An 11763-nucleotide genomic window follows, 5' to 3' on the forward strand; every position below is an offset into this window, starting at 1 on the left:
GTATCTATATACAGGTAGAGCTACAGAGAAGGGAAATATGTTTCATGACTGTCGAGAAAAGGTTTTTTGTTGCTGTTTTATTGGTCTGCTATTAAAAAATAAAGCAAGTATAAAAGCTTGCTTTTAAAAAAGGAATAACATTTTATCCTTTTATTTTTAAAGACAAAAGGTAAGAGCACATAAGTCAGCCATGATATTATAGGACAAGAGTCAAGAACAGTCTTTATATGTATTATAAATATAACAATAACAGTACATCAAATCTAGCACATTACAGTTTTCCCAATGTTTTCACCCACAGATATGGAAAGATGGAGGAGGTGGGGAGTCTGAAATCCTCCAAATGGAGTAGCTGAATCCTGGCATTAGTTTGGATGCAACTCTGAAAAAGAACTTTGGAAATTTGGGTAAATCATTTTTCTTCTGTAATCCCCTGTGACTTCATTCACACCTGGCTATGATTTTACATCATTTTGGTTTTCACAGAAATTGTATGTTCTTAGTGGCAAGATTTTATTTATGTCCATTTCATGGAAGAAGAAACAGACCCAGAGAGGTTCATTTTTTTATCCAAGATCACACCACTGCTCAGTGATAGGCTGAGAGTCAGAGTTTAGGTCCTCCACTGAGGTCGAGTGGAGCCTTGGCTGTCGGTCAGCCATGGGGGCCATTGGTTTCTAAGGACACCCCCAACCAGTGTTGTTCATTGTTTTCCCTTTAACTTTATGTGTGTGGGTCATGGGAAGCTGAGGCTAGACCTGTTGACTATGTTGCATGACCTCCTGCCGTGCTCCAGGCCACGATGTGTTGAGGAAGACAGGGCACATGTCTGTGAATGCAGAGCCAAACCAGGCCTCTGGGGGTTGAGGAGGCTGAGATGAACAAACTGCTTTGCCCTCCTCTTGGAGAGAAAGACAGATACCCTCTGGGCACCTGAGGCTGATACAGCTCTGTTCCCCTGGAGAAGATTCTGGAAGACAGAAAGAATCTCAGGAAGGGCCCTGTTATCTTCCAGTGTGAGTTTTCTGAATGTTGAAACGGAAAAAGGAAAGAAAGCAGAAAATCTATTATGTCTACAGTGATTTCAAATCTAAGCCTTTTCTGTGAAAAGTTGGCAAAAGATGAGGATTGATTTGACTCTGGCAAAGAAAAAAGATGAAGGTGCTGACATGACTGATGATAGGATTAGGATTTTCACTCATTCATTTGTTCATTTATTCATTCTTCTATTTAACAAATGCTTGCTGAGTATGCACTACAGGCAAGGCACTTGCATAGTGGGCAGTCTCATTCAGAGGCAGGATCAGTAGAAAGTAGGAGAGAGATCACAGTTAACCAGGAGAAACAGAGAGTTGAATACATATTAAGAGGAAACATAGTGAGATACCAGGCAGATCTGTGCAATGATTTACCCACTTTTAACCACAAAAGCAAGGATAGCCAAGAACTTGATCAGACACTGACTAAATAGAGACACAGTTCTCAGTCAAGGCACTCTGCGAACTCCATTCCTGGCTTCCCTGGTCAAAGACCCCTTCTTCTGGGAAAAGCCACATGCAAATTAGGTAAGCAGTGATAAGCGATAGAGTACACGTGGTCTGGTTCTCTCCCTGCAGAAGAAGGCCTAGAAGGCCTGGAGAGGAGTTTCCAAGGGTTTGTACTACAAAGGAATGACACCATGAATGGAAATATCAAAAGATATTCTTTCTTTCTTGAGAAGAGAGACTATTTACTGATTATAGCCTCCAACCAGTTGCTTATTAACCTCTTAGGTATCACTGTCATCCCAATGCCCATCAGTCAAGCCCTTGTGAATCTGAATTCTTCTAGAACCCCTTCCTTCCACCTCTCTGTCTTCCCTCTGTCCCTCTTTTGTGTGCATACTCACTCACTCACTCACACATTTAATGAACTCATTGTGTTGTAGGACCTATAATTCATACTGCCCTCAGGATGATTTCCTCCCTGGTCAATGTTGGGAGATAGAGGAGGCCCAGAGCTTCCTTACAACACACCTATGAGAACTTTATCAGGGAGAAAACAAGAGGACCAGTTTGACTCAATAGTTCTGAAACAGATCCTGTGGACATCAGACCGAAACTCATTTAAGTAGTTCTGCATGTAATTTAAACCTCTTACTTTTACTTCTGAGGATCCATAGCAGTTGTTTAATTGCTGGGATGAGTTACCAAGGAAGAACATGGAGTGTCCATTCTTGGAGATCTTCACAAAGAGAACAATCTACTGTCTGCTTTGTATGAGTTTCTTTTGCCTAAAGAGATCTTTCCCATTCTCTATTCTATAGCTTTTGGTTGTGCTAAAAGGGACAATTCTAATGAATATTAGTTTTTTAGTTACTTCTGCTTTGCTACTAAACTCTAATTCTGTCACCAGAGTAAAGGTTCTTCGTGATCTTAATCAAAGAAGAGAAAATAGTCTCAAATGTGTTGTTTGAAAGAGAGGTGTCCAATACATTTTCATCTGAAGAGATTCCAGGAGACCCTTATTCAGAGATTGCAGAATTTACAGAATAGGGTAAATTATGATGGCTCTTTTGAAACTATCAACAGGGAAAGGAATACATCAGCAATACATAAAAATGTGTCCTGATTAGTCATTAAACAGCCGACATAAAATATGAACTGTTCTTTCTTCCTCCATCTGATTCATGTTTACACATCATATTCCCTGTTAATTTTTTTACATTCACTGAGCTATGAGCAATGAGTCACCATTTTAATTGATAGTTCTTGCAGGCAGAATGAAAATTGCACTAATCCTAGAGATGTTCATCCCAGGTCCTCAACTGACAGTGAGGCTCTCCCATGTGAAATGAGAGTTCTGAGGGATACACCTGGGCTTTCTTTGCAACATGTTGATCCTCCAGATCAAGTTGTTCAGCAGTAGGTTGGGAATGCAACTCCAAACATCAGAGGGGGCTGGAACTAGGCATAGAGATGCAAAGGAAGGTAATGATTTAAGATGTGGGTGTAGGAGAGATCAACAAGGGAATCAGGCGTAGCAATGAGGAGGAGAGAGCCAAGGACAGGCTGTTGGAGAACACCTACTCATGAGCAGGAGGACCCAGAGTGCAAGGTTAGCAGAGTGGGAAGACAGGAAGGAGTGTCAGCAAGAGGTCACCATGTCATGGCCCTCAAGAAAGCAGAGAATCCCAAAGAAAGTATGGTCCACAGAGTCAAATGCAATAGAGACGCTGGCAAAACAGTGACGAAAAAAGTCATGGGATGGTGGTGGTTACAAAGCCTCAGGTAGCTTCTGAGGAAGTTGCTCCAGTAGAGACTTGAAATAGATAGAAACCACTCTGCAAGATGCTCAGGTGTCCATGAAGAATAATTCAGATTAATCTTCCGAGAAGCCTGATGGTGAAAGAAGGGGAGGGAGAAGAGGAGAGTCCAAGTGCTCGTAAATGATTTTGCTTTTTAGGACTGGAGATTATCTGGGCAAGTATCAGGGGAAGGAGCCTCTGGAAAGAGAGACTGAGAAGCAGTTGATAAAATACTGAAGGAGCTGAAAAGAACCCGATTCACAACCTGAAGAGAAGCTAGCCTGGAAAGAAAATAGATATGGGTGAAGATAAGGGAATTTCAAAATACAAACACATCCTCATTACATAAAATTCAAACAGCACCACTGCATGATGGCTAAGGCCGTGGAACCTGGAGTCAGACTGCCAGGGTTCAAATGAGGATTTGGCCCCTAAGTAGTCTTTGTGACCCCCAGCATGTTATTTGATACTCTGTGCTTCTGTTTACCCAATTTAAAAATGTAGAAAATAAGGGTGCCTACCTTATAAGATATATATATCTTCTTATTCACATTGAATCTAGAATACTTGCTGACGTTTTGTCATCTTAAAAAAACAGAATCTTGTTTCATCTTTTGAATGCAAATCAAACAGCTCAGACTGGGTTGGTCCAGGTCACACTGAATCTGGAACTCACTCTAGTCTGTGCCTTTCCCCCAGCACTTGCAGTTGCCTCCCTCATGGCTGAGCTAATCAGTGGGTGATGAGTCAGACAAAAGAGAGACCAAACAAACCCTCCTTCACAGTGCGGCAGGTGTGAGGGAAAAATAAACTGTAAACAAAGCTTATTGATCTCACAACAATGCTCCTTGAAAGCACTTTCTTTACTTACATAGAGAGATACTCCTAACACATTTTTCTGCTGCTCAAGAACCTTCCATGGCTCCCCAGTGCCTATGGAATTACAATGGCAACATGCCCAGGCTGGGCTTTTCTTGTTGGTGTCTAACCCTGATGGTTTAGCTGAAACCATCTAAAATATGATTAGAATTCAGAATTAATTTTGTAAAGGAGAGAGTCTGAAGGCTTCATAAAGTTCCTGGAATATGCGAGTCTGGTCACTAAAAGTCTAAATATTTTAGCCCGATATTCAACCTCTTCCATTATCTAGCATCAGTTTAGTATCCTAATCTTATGTCCTATACTGTCTACTCAAATAGTGTTCCCAGTACACTACTGTCTTCATCATCTCTTAAGCTGGTCTGGGCAGTCCAACCTCTGTCTTTGTCTTGCTGTTATCCTGACCAGGAATGCCTTTCCTCCGTCTGTCTGCCCACCTAACAACCACCCATAATTGAAGCCTCATTTGAAATACCCCCTTCATCTGTGAAACATTTTCTGAAAACTATTGGCTAAAGGGACCTCTTTCCTTTACGCTGCTCCATTTACTAGTTGTCTTTTCGTTTTTTCTTTGGATCTCTCATGTTATTTAATTTTTAACCCGTTTTCATGTGTAAAATTCATACAGTATAATAAAATCTCCCAATACCACATTTTACTCTGAAAGAATTACTGTTACGATTTTGATGTGTCTTTTCATGCTTTTTTTCTATGCGCTCGTGGACTTGTGAATATATAGATAAATATAGCTGTGTTTATTAGTTATTTTTTAATGATTTATATTTTATTTCTTGATAATAAATTCCTTGAGGGAAGTTTATGCATCTTTTATCCCTCACATTTGCAATAGAGTCTCTGAAAAATCAGCAGTTTCCTAAAACCAAATTAGGGCAAGATAGGATCTGCTATGTGAAGAAGTGGTGGTCAGAGAATAGCCTTCTTGGATTTGAACATGGGCTCTAAAGCGACTTTTGCTTGAGTTCAAATGTTAATGTGAATTTAAGCTCTAAATATTGAGCACTCATTTTGTACAACAACCATGAAAAGTGTTCCTTCATTCTGCAACTGAAAACATTGAGAAAAAGTGATAGAATAATTTGCCCAAATCCACTCACCTAGTATGTGGCAAAGTGAAAATTTGAACCAGATCTTGCTGCCTGTAAAGTCTTTATTCTTTCTGTTAAGAGTATGCTCCCAGGGAAACTGAAAGAAGGAGCACCGTGAAGGCAAGATGGACGTTGACTCGGCTGAATTCGTTTGTTGATTCAATTACATGATAGGTGTTGTGGTAATGCTGGAATAAAGACAAGTTAGAACTCTTTTTAACTTCCCAGGGAGGATGGGCTGAAGAATCAAATTAAGTGAATTTATCTTTAGATAAATTCATATCGTTAGAATTTCATGCATCTTTCCACCTTTCTTATGTGTGTTGGCTTTTTTGTTTTAACTGCTCTTGACCTCTGAATTTCACTGCCTGTCTGATCCTTTGGTATTGCCTTTAAGAGTTCTTTTTGGTTTTTTGTTTGTTTGTTCTTTTTGAATTTTTATCCTACCCTACTACTAAAACTGTGGTACTGAACTAGTAATTCATAAACCAAGAGACTGAAAGGAAAATCAAACTGATAGAAAATAGACAAGAAGATATCTAGGGGTAATTTCCCAGAAGTGATGCTGTCTGCAGATTTTTTTGTTTATGCAAACTAGATCATCAGGAGGGGCGTGAGGATTACCTTTTCCTCTCCACCTGCTTCTTTTGGATTGGATTTCTCTGGGTTTTAGCCATTAGCCTACTGCCTTTTTTCATACAATACATCCAATATTCTCTTCCTGGAGAAACTCAACTATGACAAAAGCTACAGCTAATATTCATATATCCTATCACTGACCCTCAAGGCTCTAGGTTCTCTAGATTTTTCTTCAATCCTCAGGCCCACACAGTGAATGCTAACTTCAGATCCCTATCTATATTTCCTACAGGCATCACAACCCCACTTTGCTTCCTCTTCCTCCCCTTGGCCCCATTCTCCATTTCATATTGCCAATGTTGATGACTGATACCTCTGCCCATCAAACTCTTCAGATCAGAAACCTTACTCCCCTACTTTCCACTCAATCTGTCATGAATATCTATTGATTCAACCTTTCAAACAGTTCTTGAAATTGTTTTCTCACCCCGTTTCCATTGCTATGCCTTTAGAGCAGGCGCTGTTAATTCTTGCCAGGACAGTGTATGTCATTAGCCTTCTAACTGGTCTTTCTGCCTCAGGTGTGATCTGGTACACAAGGCTGCTTAAAATCTTTCAAAGGAACCCAAGTTCTTGAAGTAAAAAGAGGGAAAATCTTTTAGGTGTGAGCCCTAATGCTTTTCTGGTGTATTGTTATCCTAGCCAGTCATTTACCATGCCTCTGTGTGCTCAAGCCAAAAATGGATAACCATATTTCATCAAATCTAATGCACTATTGTTTCTAAGACACACCACTCTTTTATATTTCACAAAGAAAAGGAGGTCAGGGAGGGGGAGCACTGTCAACTAAACTATGACTTGTCATCAATGAAAGATAGACCCCAACTTTAAAAATGTTAACATGTGAAAACTTACGTGTCCTAGAAACAATGAAATATGGTACTTGATGTTTCCCTCTGGCCCGTGCTCTCTTGTACATGTTATTCCCTTTGCCCAGAATGTCCTTTGCTCAGAATGACCTCACTAAAATCTTTTGAGTACCAGGCAAGCTCCTGTTTCTTCTTCGAGATCTGCCTTCAATTTCTGCTTTTTCAAGAAGGCTTCCCTGACCAATCTTGACGGAGTTGAGAGCTCCTCATCTGGTGCCCTCTGTGTACTGAGCATGTGGCGATCATCATTTGTACCCAGCCATCCATACCCTGAAGAGCAGAGACTGTGTCCTACTCATGGTGTTTCCTTGATGCCTAGCACAGTGCTGGGAGAGAGTGGGTATTTCTTTAGTGTTTGGTTGACAATGAATGTTACTCTGGCTCATACCCTCTGTTTACCCTGACCTCACTTTCTAGATGTATGGTGGCTTGGATTGATCTACTTGGTGACCTTTGATCTGTCGCTGGCCAATGATTTTTTTTTTCCCCTGTACTCACTTAACACAGATGACATATTAAGGTTCATCATTGATCTAAGCAACTAGATCCTAAGCTCCTTCAGTTATACATGTCTTGGATTGCTTGCAGCATTTAGCATGGGGCCCAGCACATACTGGACACTCAATAAATCTTTTTTGATTGTTCACCCAGCCCTTTACAATTGGAGCAGAATGTGAAAGCTGCTGAAAAACAGCCTGAGTCTTAGACTGAATATTTTGGTTGCCATGGAATCTATTTTGTACAGAGATGCTTTTGGTTACATTGCAACACTATTTGTACAAATTATAGAACTGATTACTCCTAAATCTCTTCTTTAGGGCTTAGTTTTTATTCTTTGTCCTGGTGAAAAATATTGGTCATTAGAATATCTAGTTCAGTTAGCGAGAGCATTGCATGTGGAAAACTGTCAGGCTCATTTTAATAATTGTTCACTGTTTTGGTCAGTGTGGAGAATATTTCACTCTTAGGCCCCAGGCACATTTTTCCCACCACAAGTAAACCCCATTGACCCGATTTCAGTCAGGCTTAGTCTGTTCATTTCATTTCATTGTGAATGTTCTTATAAGGGTAATTTATGGTATTTTTAGATTTGTGAATTATTGTAAGCATAATGGGTATTTTCTGATAATTTTCATCATAACTATTAATTTAGCTAATCACAAATTATTACTGTAGTCTGTATAACAGATGAGGAACCAAACTGGACAAAAAAAGAGTTAGGTAGATTTCCCTTTACCTGAGTCCAAAAGAAGGGAAAGTTCAATCAAGGATATTGAGTCTATTGGTTCAAGACCATTTTGTGACTATTAACTTGTTGATGCAAGCTCCTTAGTCAGAATTTGGGGTGCTTCCAACAAACATGGTTGTGTAGGGGTGACAATCAAGAGTAAATCCAGTTCATGACTATATAAATGATTTGCCTCACTGGTTGTTGTCAAGTGGTTATAGTAAATGTGGTAGTAGCCAGTATTTCATGATTAAGAATGCCTAATGGGGCCAGGCACGGTGGCTCATGCCTGAAATCCCAGCACTTTGGGAGGCCGAGGAGGGTGGATCACGAGGTCAGGACATCGAGACCATCCTGGCTAACACAGTGAAACCCCGTCTCTACCAAAAATACAAAAAAATTAGCCGGGTGTGGCGGTGTGCGCCTGTAGTCCCAGTTGCTGGGGAGGCTGAGGCAGGAGAATGGCGTGAACCCAGGAGGCAGAGCTTGCAGTGAGCCGAGATGGCACCACCGCACTCCAGCCTGGGTGACAGAGCAAGACTCCATCACACACACACACACACACACACACACACACAAACACACACACACACACACACACAAGAATGCCTAATGGGAAGATTCACTAAGTCAGGAATATTACTGAAAGAATATGACTGGAGGCAATGACTGTGTCCAAGTGCATATTGAGTTCTAGTGGGAAAATGAACTCCCACTAGTGGCAAGCCAATCAGAACAGTATGTTTATTACACGTGGTTCAAGTCATAAGCCAACTTCTTTTAAATTGGTTTGAGACAAATGAGAATCTATGAAAATAGATGTTCCCATGAAAGGTTCAGCCACCCATCATTGTTGCCAGCAAATTTTGCAACAGTTTTGTTGCTTTGATGCCTCCAGCTGAAATGTCCACATTGGCCAAGGGTCTAATACTCCAGGTAAAACTGTGAAGTGAGTGAAGTTTGTCTTTGAATCCCTACCACTTACTCACCCTATACCATTTCCACCATTTGTGTCTTCTTACTTACTATCCCCTTTTTATCTAAATCACAGTTTCCTTCCTCCTGCCTTAGACAACCCTAAGTCTACAAATTTAGTACCTTTCAGTTCTGGAGTTAGAAGTCTGAAATGAGTTTTCCATGCTAAAATTAAGGTGTTGGCAGGGCTGTGTTCCTTCTGGAGGTTCTAAGGGAGTATCTGTTTCCTCGTCTTTTCCAACTTCTAGAAGCCACCTGCATTATTTGGATATGGCCTCTTCCTCCATCTTTAAACTGGTAGCATCTTCAAATCTCTCTCTGACTCTTTAGGTAGTTATACTTCCTTCTCGGGCTCTGTCTCTCCTGTTTTCTTCTTATAAGTACTCTTGTGATTATATTTGACTCACAGTAATCCAGAATTGTCTTCTCATGTCAAAATCTTTAGCTTCTTCATATCTGCAAAGGTAACATATTCACAGGTTCTGAAAATAGGACATGGACATCTTTTAAAATCATTATTCTGCTAACCATACTAATCATGTGAGCTCAGGAAAATTATTAGATCTTTGTTTTTTCATCTGCAAAATGATAGTATTAGGTTTCTCAAAATGTTATGAAAATATTATTAATATTATAAGATAAGGCATATAGAGTACTAAGCACAGTGCTGGTGCTTTTGTAAGCACTTAACATTTTTTACTTTAAGAAATATGAGAGTTGGAAGACAGAGTGGAATCTGTTAACAAACAAAATGACTGTCACTGACTTAGGCAACTTCCACAACAACTCCGTTTGAACAAACTATAGAGAGTAAAGCTTAAAGAGAAAACACTAGTATTTACCTGTTGTCACAAACATCAGTATCTTTCACAAGTTTCATGTCTCTGTTCCCCCTAACACTGAAACTTGATCATAAGTACCCACTAAATGAAATAATAAATAATCCTTAAGCTTGGAAGAAACATGAAAAGTCATCTAATTGGATGCCTCCAGCAACCAACACTATCTCCTGCCTGTAAGTGTCCATTCTGTCTTTAGACAATATTATGGTTCGAATGTTTGTCTTCTCTAAAACTCATATTAAAAATTAATCCCCAATATGGCAGTATTGAGAGGTGGTGCCTTTAAGAGGTGATTGAGTCAAGAGGGCTCTGCACTAAAGAATAGATTAATCCATTTATGGATTACAGAATTAATAGGTTAATGGGTTAATGAATTACCATGGGACTGGGACTTCTGGTTTTGTAAGAAGAGGAAGACAGACCTGAGCTAACACACTCAGTCCCCTTGCCATATGATGCCCTGTACCATCTCAGGACTCTGCACAGAGTCCCCAACAGCAAGAAGGCCCTCACCAGATACAGTCCTTGACCTGGGACTTCTCAGCCTCCATAACTGTAATAAATAAATGCCTTTTCTTTTCTTTTCTTTTCTTTTTTCTTTTCTTTTCTTTCCTCTTTTCTTTTCTTTTCTCCTTTCCTTTCCTTTCCTTCTTTCCTTTTTTTTTTTTTTTTTTTTGCTGTTTTTAAAATTTCAATAGGTTTTTAGGGAACAGGTGGCATTTAAGTTCTTTAGTGGTTATTTCTGAGATTTTGGTGCACCCATCACCCAAGCAGTGTGTACTATACCCAGCGTGTAATCTTTTATGCCTCACCTCCGCCCACCCTTTCCCCCAAGTCCCTAAAGTCCATTGTATTATTCTTATGCCTTTGTATCTTCATAGCTTAGCTCCCACTTATGAGTGAGAACATACAATGTTTGGTTTTCTATTCCTGAGTTACTTCACTTAGAATAGTGGCCTACAATTCCATCAAGGTTGCTGCAAATGGCATTATTTCATTCCTTTTAATGGCTGAGTAGTATTTCATGATGTGTGTGTGTGTATGTGTGTGTGTCACTTTTTTTTATCCAATTGTTGATTGATAGGCATTTGGGCTAGTTCCATATTTTTTCAATTGTAAATTGTGTTGCTATAAACATGTGTGTGCAAGTATCTTTTTTTGGATAATGACTTCTTTTCCTCTGGATACATACCCAGTAGTGGGACTGCTGGATCAAATGGTAGTTCTACTTTAGTTATTTAAGGAATCTCCACAGTGTTTTCCATCATGGTTTTACTAGTTTGCATCCCCACCAGCAGTGTAAAAGTGTTCCCTTTTCACTTCATCCACTCCAACATGTATTATTTTTTGACCTTTTAATAATAGCCATTCTGACTGGTGTGAGATGATATCTCATTATGATTTTGGTTTTCATTTCCATGATCATTAGTGATGTTGAGCATTTTTTTCATATGTTTATAGGCCATTTGTATATTTTCTTTAGATAATTGTCTATCCATGTCCTTAGCTCACTTTTTGATGGGATTGTTTGTTTTTTTCTTGATGATTTGTTTGAGTTCCTTGTAGATTCCGGATATTAGTCCTTTGTCAGATGTATACATTGGGAAGATCTTATGCAAAGATTTTCTCCCACTCTGTGGATTGTCTGTTTACCCTGCTGATTGTTTCTTTTGCCATACAGAAGCTTTTTAGTTTAATTAAGTCACATATATTTATCTTTGTTTTTGTTGCATTTGCTTTGGGTTCTTGGTCATGAAGTCTTTGCCTAAGCCAATGTCTAGAAGGATTTTTTCTGATGTTACCTTCTAGAATTTTATGATTTCAGATATTAAATTTAATTACTTGATCCCTCTTGAGTTGATTTTTGTATTAGGTGAGAGAAGAGGATCCAGTTTCATTCTTCTACATGTGGCTTGCTAATTATCCCAGCAATCTTTGT

Source organism: Rhinopithecus bieti, unplaced genomic scaffold (assembly GCF_001698545.2).
Source record: "Rhinopithecus bieti isolate Rb0 unplaced genomic scaffold, ASM169854v2 scaffold_10351, whole genome shotgun sequence".
Taxonomy (NCBI): domain Eukaryota; kingdom Metazoa; phylum Chordata; class Mammalia; order Primates; family Cercopithecidae; genus Rhinopithecus; species Rhinopithecus bieti.